This window comes from Phascolarctos cinereus, unplaced genomic scaffold (assembly GCF_003287225.1).
Source record: "Phascolarctos cinereus isolate Bilbo 61053 unplaced genomic scaffold, phaCin_HiC Scaffold_4;HRSCAF=312, whole genome shotgun sequence".
NCBI lineage: Eukaryota > Metazoa > Chordata > Mammalia > Diprotodontia > Phascolarctidae > Phascolarctos > Phascolarctos cinereus.
This window is the reverse complement of record NW_027555847.1, coordinates 167840927-167852474: the sequence shown is the minus strand read 5'-3', so window position 1 is coordinate 167852474 and position 11548 is coordinate 167840927. Positions and strand designations below refer to the sequence as shown.

Sequence of the window (11548 nt, the reverse complement as noted above, 5' to 3'; positions counted from 1 at the left end):
GCTATCTAGGCTCCATTCTCCCTTGGCCACCCCTGGAGTTCTATTGCCTCATAGACTACTTGGCTACTCCTAGATCCCTCCCATAGTCTTTCTATATATAAGGTCCATCTTGTCTCCATTAAGATGCTCTGATTCTTACAATCTAGCCACTGCTCAGATTTTTACAATCCATCCAATAGCTCACAGATGCTCAGATTCCTTAAGAGTCTGGCTGATATGGTGGACTTTAATAAACCTTGTCTTTGGCTGAAAAAAAAATATATGATAAAAATGACAATACTACCTAAATTAATTGGCTTGCTCAATGTCCTACAAATCAAACTACCAATGGATTACTTCTAGAACTAGAAAAATAGTAACAAAATTAATCTGGATAAATCTCAAGGGAAATAATGAAAAAAGTGGGAAAGTAAAAGTCTTAGCAGTAGCAGATCTCAAAATATACTCCAAAGCTGTAGTCACCAAAACAATTTGGTACTGGTTACAAAATAAAGAAGTTGATGCGTGAAACAAAAGAAGTGCACAATATAAAGAAGCAAACAAGTATATTAGCCTAGTTTTAATAAACCCAAAGATCTCACCTGTTGAGGTAGAAAGTTATTATTGACATAAACTATTGGGAAAACCGAAAAGCAATCAGTCAGAAACTAGATGACCAACCTCACACCATGTACCATGATAAACTGCAAATGGGTACATGACTTTGACATAAAGGTTAACATAATAAACAAACTAGAGGAGAAAGGAAGAAATTACTCATCACACCTATGTATCGGGGTTAAGTTTATAGGCAAATAAGAAAGAGGAAAGAAGGTAAAATGGACACTTTTGATTACATAAAACATGTTTCTGTATAAACAAAACCAATGCAGCTAAATTAGAAGAGAAACAGATAAGTGGAAGAAAAAAATCTTTTCAGTGTTTCTCTGATAAAGGTAAGATTTTAATGTATATGGGGAAATGATACAAATTTATAAAACTAAGAAGCCATTCTCCAATTGATAAATGGTCAAACAATATGAATAGGCATTTTTCAGAGGAAGAAATATAGATTATCAATATCCATATGAAAAAAAAATACTCTCAATTGTTAATAAGTAGGAAAATAACTCTGATGTCCACCTTGCACCCCTCAAATTGGCAAAGTTGAAAAATAAGGAAAATGAAAAATGCTGGAGGGGTTTTGGGGAAATGAGGCATTAATGCACTACTGGCAGGTTTGTAAACTGGTCCAGTCTTGCTGGAAAGTAATTTGGAATTATGCCCAAAAATCTATTAAACTGTGCTCACCCTTTGACCAGAATACCACACTGCTAGATCTGTATCCCCAAAGAGAATAAAGAGGAAAAGGACCTATACATACATGAATATTTATAATAGCCTTATTTGCAATAGTAAAGAATTGGAAATGAGAGTCATGAGTGGGGAGTGTTCCCATCAATAAGGAACGGCTGAACCAGTTATAAAATATGAATGTGATGGAATACTATTACACTGTAAGAAATGATGAAGAGGACAGTTTCCTCCTCATCTGAGAAGACTTGCATGACTAATACTGAGTGAATAAGCAAAGCCAGAAGGACAGTTTATTTTTGTTGTTCAGTCACTTCAGTCATGTAGGACTTTTTGTAACCCCATTTGGGGTTTTCTTGGCAAGAACTCCATAGTGGTTTGTTATTTCTTTCTCTAGCTCATTTTACAAATGAAGAACTAAGGCAAACGAGGTTAAATGAATTGTCCAACATTACCTGGCTGGTTCCCTTAAATCCAGTTCACTTGCATGTCATGGCATCACCTCCCTGATGTCATGGTTGTCTTTGAGAAAGGACAAACAACAACAATAACAACAACCAACTCTGTCTGAGACCATATTTGAACTCAGGAACACTCATCTTCCTGACTCCAGGCCCTGAACTCTCTCCACTGTGCAAACCTGTTCATACAACAACATTGTAAAGACTTAAGAACTGAAATCAATGGGATGACCAACCACAATTCCAGAGGAATCATGACAAAACAAGCTACTCACCTCAAGATAAAGAGGGGGTGAACTGAGAGTGTAGACTGAGGCATTTCAGCAGAGGGAGGAGAAAGACATGGCTAATAAGGGATTTGTTTTGCTTGATTATATATGTGTATATATATAGATATATATACACATATATATACATACATACACACACACACATATATATATACATACACACACACACATATATATATATATACACTATTATATAATAATAGTGCGTATATATACAAAAGTTTTGTTTTTCTTTATTTCTCAGTGGCGGAGGGTATGGGATAAAAGGAAGCATAGACAAATTTTTATTAAAAAATATAAAATTTAATTTTAAAAATAAATAAATTCTTATTTAAAGAGTGTTAGATTAACTGATCTTTGATCCATATATGTATGTACGTATGTATGTATGTATGTATGTATGTATGTATGTATGTATGTATGTATACATGTGTGTATGTGTATATGTGTGTGTTTGTGTGTGTGTTTGTGTGAGTGTATATATTTAGTCCAATGGTGCAAATTTAAATGCACCCATGCCTTCTTATCCATAAATCCACAATACGTTGGGGACTTTGTGCTAGCTGTTTTGACATTGTGTATATACCACTAGAGTACCTTTTTTGTCCATCATGTATCTATAACTCTAATACGGGCAGCCAAAATCCTTTTCAAATTATATATAATCTCTCTAATGATGTTCTTTACATCACTTCCCCTAGATCATTCTTTATTGGTAAATTTACAACAGCTTCCTCATTCCTACTAGTCACCTCTTCACTGTTCTGTGGGTGACCTGCAACTTTAATTCTTCAAAGACTGTGATATTCTACAATATTCAGGAATGTAGCATTACTGGGAGATGTTTAAAAGGTATACCTTTGTTTAATTGGGAAGCTCGGTGTCATTTAAAAGCATTACAAAATTTCCCAAATTCACACTTAATTTCCCACTCCAATTAATTCTGGGACCAATATTCTACATAATTTTAATGAGAAAGGGAGAGACAGAAAGAAGTATTTAAGTATGTAATCACACAGACCATCCTTAGGAGTTATTGATCCAACCACCTATCATAGTCTGGAGAAAAGTCATTCTCCATTCATTCATTTTTTCCTATATGGATAGTTAGATTGAAATTCCCAAGTGATTATGTATCTCATTTAGAAGTTTCTATAATGTTCTTGAACTTGAAAAAAAATTCAATGTCATTTGTGAATTGTATCATCCAAAATATACTACAAGCTAGCAGTGGAAAACTTTTCCTTTTTTTCCTACTTCACATTAATAGTCAAAAGGTCATAAAGATTATTTTTCATTCCATTTTCTACAAAATCTTGTAGTATGTTAACATGTAGATGAAATATAACTTGTTATAGAGCAGTCTTTAAGGTATGGGTTTTGATTTTATTTGAACAAACAAGCGTTTAGCATCCTCTTCACTTTCACATACCATGAGAATTGATTTTTCAGGGCTCTCAAAATTATGTCACCACCAGCACAGTCAGACTTCCATATGTATATACTTGTTCTAGTCTAGATGGCTTTCACATCTTTATTTTCTTCAGTGCTTTTCTTACTTACTTATAAAGCTATGAAATAAGTGTAAAAGTTGTGGTTCCACTGTCATTAATGGAGAAATAATTTGTAATATAAATCCTGAAAGATCTTTTCTATTTTTCATTTATTTCTATTTCTCATTGCCCTCTTCCTAGTTCCATTCTTAAGTAAACAGATGCAAAAAGAGAGTGTCTTTCCCTACTGAGGGAAGGATAATACACTAAAGCGAGTTTTTAAAAAGCAGTGGGAGTGGGTTGGAGATAATCACATTGAAGCATGATGGCAAAGTCCAGGGATTGAAACACTGCTGATCTGGACCCTTCCTCTAAATAGAGGAACTCAGCAATGGGAGAAGGGAGCCAAAAGGGTTAAGGAAGAAGGCAACTGAAGGACAATGACAAAAGAGGAGAGTAAAGGTTGGCTGACCTTGAGATAATCCACCTTAATTGGGTCATTAAGCAAAATTGCAGCAAACTTGGTTTTTCTTCCTTTGCTTCTCACTGTTATATGAGACAATATGGTTCATAATCTTCAAATATCTTCCTCCATAGAATTTTACAAATGAGTATATATTCTAGATCGTTATTGCACTTGGCTGTTGTAATTCTCTGCTTGGCAAGGAGATCAAGCACAGGTGCTTCCTAATCACTTTTGGTTTCTTCATTTCTAATTAATAAACATGAAAGATACTTAGGCATTATGGTAGTCAGTGTGGATGTCCTTTCCTTTAACCAGCTCATTTTTCAGCATGCTATCCATGTTTTACCTAAAAGAACATTGGAGGTATGGGTTCTTAGATCATTAGGGGCAACTAACTAACTAACTAACTAACTAACTAACTATATATATATATATATATATATATATATATATATATATATATATACATACACATATATATATACTACACATACACATATATATACACACACACACATATATATACATACACACACACACACACACACACACATATATATAAATATTTATAACAGCCATGTCTGCCCCCTGCTTGTTTCTGGATAGTTGATCTAAGAATTTTTTAAATATTTTAAATAAAATTTTATTGCATATTAAAATATAAAACTATTGTTAGCTTTCTCCAGCCAAAGTTTGCTAACCTTTGGTTTAGTTACTTCTTAATTTCCCATTTTCATTGCAAATGATTTTTAAAGCCTACTCATTTTGAAATCATTCAAACTTAACACAGCAATGAATGCCTACCTGTTGTATTTGAAAATTTAAATTATCCTAGAATCATAGATTTCCATGTTTTAGCTACTAGACAATTGACTACATGGATATTTTCCATATTGGATTCTTTGATGGTTTGAATTAATTTGTTTTAGTTGTACAGAGTGTCTGCTTGCTCCCTACAGGGAGCTTGAAGTTTTAACTTGGCATTTAATCTTCATTGGTGGTTTGAAGTAAGGACAGTGCACAGGGATTTTACTGTAAGAATTTTTAAAATGCTATATTTGAAGCAAGAGAAGAACTAACTGAAGTTTGTAAATCTCCTTATCATTGTTGCGCCCCTCTGTTCTTTAGAATTTGCAGTAGTGAAATAGTCTGTGTAGCAAACAACATGAACACTGCATAACAAAAATTTCTAATTTCTCTATTGGGCTCCACCCTAAATGCTAGAGACATTCTGGTAGATTGTTTACGTTTCCACGGGTACCAGCATATCACTTTGTTATCCCTTTTCTAGTCTCTCTTGATATAATATTTAACTACCTACTCTTCCAATTGTATATTATTTTACTTCATTTTATGTGTGCAAGTCAACCAATCAACAAGTATTTATTAAATATTTATTATATCCTAGGCACTTTGCTAAGTGCTGAGGTTACAAAGATAATTTTTTTAATAATTAATTTGTTTTTAGTTTTCAACATTCACTTCCATAAGATTTTGAGTTTTAATTTTCTCCTCATTTCTTCCCCCCCCTCAAGATGGCATATAATCTGATATAGGCTCTATTTATACATTCATATTAAGTATATTTTCACATCAGTCATGATGTATAGAAGAATTAAAACTAATGGGAGGAACTAAGAGAAAGAAGAAATAAAATAAAACAAAACAAAAAGGAGAACAAATAGTATGATTCCATCGGCATTCAGATACCATGGTTCTTTTTCTGGATGTGGATAACATATTTCATCATGAGACTTTCAGAGTTGTCTTAGATCCTTGCATTGCTGAGAAGAGCTAAGTCTATCAAAGTCAGTCATTGCACAATGTGGCTGTTACTGTGTACAATATTCTCCTGGTTCTGCTCACTTCACTCAGTATCAGTTCATATAAGTCTTTCCAGGTTTTTCTGAAGTCTGCCTGCTCATCATTTCTTATAGCACAACAGTATTCCATTACATTCATATACTACAGCTCGTTCAGCCATTCCCCAATTGATGGACATTCCCCTCAATTTCCAATTCTTTGCTACCATAAAAAGAGCTGCTATGAATATTCTTGTACATGTGGGTCCTTTTCCTGTTTTTATTATCTCTTTGGGATACAGACTTAGAAGTGGTATTGCTGGGTCAAAGGGTATGCAGAATTTTATAGCCCTTTGGGCATAGTTCCGAATTGCTGTCCAGAATGGCTGGATCAGTTCACAATTCTACCAACAATGCATTGGTGTTCCAATTTTCTTATATCTTCTCCAACATTTATCATTTTACTGTTTCATCATCTGATAGGTGTGATGTGGTATTTGCGAGTTGCTTTGATTTGCATTTCTCTAACCAATAATGATTTAAAGTATTTTTTCATATGACTATAGATAGCTTTAATTTCTTCCTCTGAAAACTGCTTATTCATTTCTTTTGACCATTTATCAATTGTGCAATCACTTGTATTCTTATAAATTTGACTCTGTTCTCTATATATTTATGAAATGATGCCTTTATCAGAGACACTGGCTGTAAAAGTTGTTTCCCAGCTTTCTGCTTCCCTTCTAATCTTGGTTGCATTGTCTTTGTTTGTGCAAAAGCTTTTTAATTTAATGTAATCAAAGTCATCCATTTTGTACTTCACAATATTCTCTGTCGCTTGTTTGGTCATAAATTCTTCCCTTCTCCTTAAACCTAATGAGTAAACTACTCTTTGCTCTCACTGTTTGCTTGTAGTATCAGTCTTTATATCTAAATCAGGTACCCATTTTGACTTTACCTTGGCATAGGGTGTAAGATGTTCATCTATGCCTAGTTTCTGCCACAACATTTTCAATTTTCCTGGCAGTTTTTGTTAAATAGTGAATTTTTATCCCAGAAGCTGGAGTCTTTGGATTAATCAAATAGTAGATTATTGTAGTCATTGACTGTTTTGTCTTGCATACCCAACTTATTCCACTGATACACCACTCTATTTCTTAGCCAGTACCAAGTAGTTTTGATGAGTGTTATTTTAGAATACAATTTAAGATCCGGTACAGCTAGGCTACCTTCCCTTGTATTTCTTTACATTAGTCCTTTTGATATTCTGGGCCTTTTGTTCTTCCAGAAGAATTTTTCTATTGTTTTTTTCTAGCACTATAAAATAATTTTGGTAGTTTGGTGTGTCACTGAATAAGCAAATTAATTTAGGTAGAATTGTCATTTTTATTATACTAGTTTGGCCTACCCATGAGCAACTGATATTTTTCTAATTATTTAGGTGACTTTATTTGTGTGAAAAGTGTTTCGAAAAGATAAAAATTGAGTAGTACCTGCCCTCAAGAGGTTACATTCTGATAGGGGAGACAGTATACACATACACAAGTAATCCAAGGATAAGTTCAAATATTTCCTCTTTAATTAGTGACATTTCAACATGTCTCTCCAGCAACTAAACTGAGTACCTACTTAAGTTCACTAAATGCTGCCAATTTAATAAATTGAAGAAACTTCCTTTCCAAATAGTAGTTACTCATATTACTTTATATTAAGTCCCAATATCTCTTGGTATTAAATATGTAGTAAAGGTGCTGAATATGTAATTTATGAACAACAAAACCATTAAAGATAAAGCTGAAAAAATTTCCACCAAGAAAGGAGTTTCTGTTTTCTACCTCTCCAGCTTCTCTAACTTCTCTCCATCTATGACAACAAATCAGTCTCTTCAAGTTTCTCTCAAGCCTTCTTTCTGAATAGTCTACAAAATGATGTTAAAACTGCCATCTCTACAGCATGCCATTTGGCTCTTAAAGACATTGTAACAGTTTCTATATACTTTGTTAGATAACCTAGTTAAATGGATGTTACACACTATGTGTAAAATGACTACAAGGTAATTTGTATAAGGGACTGCACTAGTTTGGGGATGAAAAGATCAAGCCTATGATTTAGGAAAATCAATTTTTTGGCTATTTGGAGAATGAAGTGGAACAGGAAGAGACTGAAGGCAAGAAGACCTATTAGAAAGCTTATGCTGAGGACTATTTACAGGGTACCATGTATCTTTATCTTTAAGACTACTCACAATTTTATAAATTTATTCAAGTAGAAATAGTTAGAGTTACTTGATGGAATCTCATACTTCTGTATATGTATGTTTACATTAATCACTGCAGAATGGAAAGAACACAGAGTTTGGAATTAGATGAGTGGACCTAGTTTTGCTACTTACTCTTACTACTAACCTGTGTAACCTTGGGAAAATCACTCCACCTCCTTGAGTCTTCCTTTCCTCATCTATAAAATAAAGGAGTTATACTAAACAGCTTCTGAGGTCTCTTCTAGTCCTAGATTTGTGATCCTCATCACTCTTGCTACCTGTATATGAACCTGAGCAAGTTGCTGTACCTCCTTGGTCTTAGTATCCTCATCTGCAAAATAAGGAAGTTAGGCTACATGACCTCTGAGGTCCCTTCATATCCTGTGACTCTAAAAATTAAAAAAAAAAATGATAGAATATAATTATAACATTATTGCTTAGTGTATGTGACTTAATAGTACTCACTCAAAACATAGAAGCTTGAAATTTGGAAATTCTGCATTTTCAGATGTGAAGGTCCTTCTTATGTCATAAAACTAGGACTTGGAAGAATTTATTAAAGGTCATTATGTCTAGCCAGCTCTTTTCTAAAGATGAGAAAACTGAGCCCCAAAGACATTAAGTGACTTGCCCAAGATCACACAGGTAAGTATGTAGTGGAATCAATATTTAAAACCAGGTCTTCTGATTCTAAATTCAGAGTTCTTTTTACCTTACCCCATATTGTTGCAAACTGGGTGCTAACTTCCATTCTCTGTTGTTCCTATCTGAAGCACCATTATTGACTCTAAATGTGGATCCCTGGAGCAGCATCCCAGTCTCCCCACCCTAGTTATGACTCCATCCAGATATTCCTAGAGGTCTAACTAACTCTAAATTAATGAGTACTTTCACTAAAAGAAAATAAAGTATTCGATTAGTGTGTTTAGTGATATTCTGTATTTGTATAGAAGACCAGCTTCAGTCAACCGCTGTTGTACCAAATTTCAAAGAGTCAATTATTTAAAGTCATTGGCAAGCTAAAATATTTAACTACAGTAGAGGTGAGTACAAAGTCAGGCACACAGATTATCTGCCTTGGCCTCAATGTTTGCATCTGTAAAATACGAGATTAAATTAAAATATCTCAAAGTCACGTCCTATGAATTCCATCCACTGGTATGCAGTCAAGGCCATCTCTTGGTTAAGTAAGAGTTGATCTTGAAATTTTGAATTCTATCAATTTGATAAGGCCCAAGTCTTTAACAGATACTTATATTTTTTACAGGAAAGGGGGGAAATAATCCTACCTAATGTGACAATCAATTAAAAACACTGTTTTAAATTCAAATGAATCATTTATTATCCTTTTAAAGTAGCTCCCCCTCTTTATTTTGTCTGGATTCTTCTGGGCTTGTGCTGAGGGACAGAAGTGCAGTTATAGGTCCCCACACCAAAATGATGGTGAAGTACTCCTTATGCTGGTTGTTGCTGGCTGTGGGGACCCCTAAGCTGCCAGCTGTGGTGGGAAAGGGGTCTCAGACACCCTGGGAGGGCACCATAGTTGTCTCTCTGGGCCATAGGATAAGCGATGCTGCCATCTTGCCTCATTTGGGTGTCTGAATCCCAGGGAGACTCCTGATATTGAGATCCAGCATCAGCCTCTCAGGAATAAAATTTTACCCTTAAATTGTACTGCTCCTTTTCACATAAATTCCCCTTCCTCAGCCAAAGAAGATTATTGCCAGATATTAGGATTACCCTGAACTGCTAGCCAGAAAGAGATCAAGAAGGCCTATCACCAGCTTGCCAAGAAATACCACCCTGACATAAATAAGGATGATCCTAAGGCTAAAGAAAAGTTCTCACAGTTAGCAGAAGCCTATGAGGTGTTAAGTGATGAAATGAAGCAAAAAACAGTATGATGCTTATGGTTCAGCCAGCTTTAACTCTGGAACAGGAAGTTCCGAACAGAGCTATTGGTGAGGTGGCCCTCCTGTTGACCCAGAGGAACTCTTAGGAAGATCTTTGGAGAGTTTTCAGGATCTTCATTTGAAGATTTCCAAAGTGTATTTGATTAGCCTCAGGAGTATATCATGGAACATTCATTCAAGCTGTGAAGGGTATTAACAAGGAATTTACTGTGAACAGTAATGACTCATGTGAGCAATGTGATGACAAAGGAAATTAACCTGGCACCAAAGTTCATCAGTGCCATTACTGCAGTAGCACAGGAATGGAAATCATAAGTACAGATCCTTTTGTGATGCATTCTACATGTAGGCAATGCAGAGGCCTTGAATCCATAATAACTGCTCTTGCATAGTATGTAGGGGAACAGGACAAGCCAAATAGAAGAAGAAGGTCATGGTCCCAATACCTCCATGAATGGAGAATGGCCAAACTACTAGAATGCCTGTAGGAAAGAAAAGAAATTTCCATAACATTCAAAGTTCAGAGAAGTCCTGTGTTTAGAAGGGATGGAATAGATATCTATTCAGACCTTTTTATTTCTGTAGCTCAAGCTGCTCTTGGTGGGACAGCCTGAGCTCAGGGCCTATATGAGACAATCAATGTCACAATCCCTCCTGGGTTGCAGGCTGACCAAAAGATACAAATGAGTTGGAAAGGCATCCCTCAGATTAATAGTTATGGCTATGGTGCTGCTATATTCACCTAAAGATTAGAATTCCCAGAAGACTGACAAACAGGCAGCAAACCTGATGCTCAGCTATGCAGAGGATGAGACTGATGTCAAAACAGTGTGACAAATACAGCTGCTGGTGGCAGCAGAATGGATAGCTCTGCCAGAGGCAGAGGTAGGCCTGAGGGTGGGGAGAACAAGAAGGGATCCCTTTCCAAACTTAAGAAAATGTTTAGTTCTTGATATCCCAAGTGAGGCAAACAGTACACTGGAAACTAGACAGAGGAAGTCACAGGGACACATCATTCTGTCTGTTGGACTGGAAAATGAAAGAATCCCAGATCAATAGCACAGCAGCTGCATACAGAGGTTCTCTCACATACTTCAGCAACAGCAAAAGCATGTGACAAATTTCCCCTTAGAATAGGGTTACCAGTGGATGGATTTAACAATAAGATACGCCTTAACTCTAAGATAGATCCTGATATCTTAATAGATGATACATATTTCCTGTCCTTGGGAAGGTAAGCCAAATCTTTCTGACTCTGCATATAGCAGAACAATTACATACTTCTTATGGAGCCAAATTTTTAATTTGGAGTTAGATGTGGTGGAAATTGTAGCTATGAAACTTAAAAAAAGAAAAAGAAAGAAAAAACCCCACAAACCTCTGCCCATACCTTAAAATGAAGCCTTGAGCTGCATACAGCTGTGAATTAATTGACTTCTCACTTAGCAAATATCCTGAGGAATTGCCCAAGTGAATCTGTCCCTATAGGTTTTCTTCTCTAGGAACTCATACTCAGTATGCTTTGACAGTGTCCTTTTCCTTCTAAAAGGGTATGTCAAGAGCTATTCAATTT

General features: G+C 35.4%; 1 pseudogene; it reads left to right on the top strand.

Moving 5' to 3' along the window:
* Window positions 1–9499: 9499 nt before the first annotated feature.
* Window positions 9500–10928, top strand: LOC110202882 (dnaJ homolog subfamily A member 3, mitochondrial pseudogene; annotated as a pseudogene).
* Window positions 10929–11548: the final 620 nt, after the last annotated feature.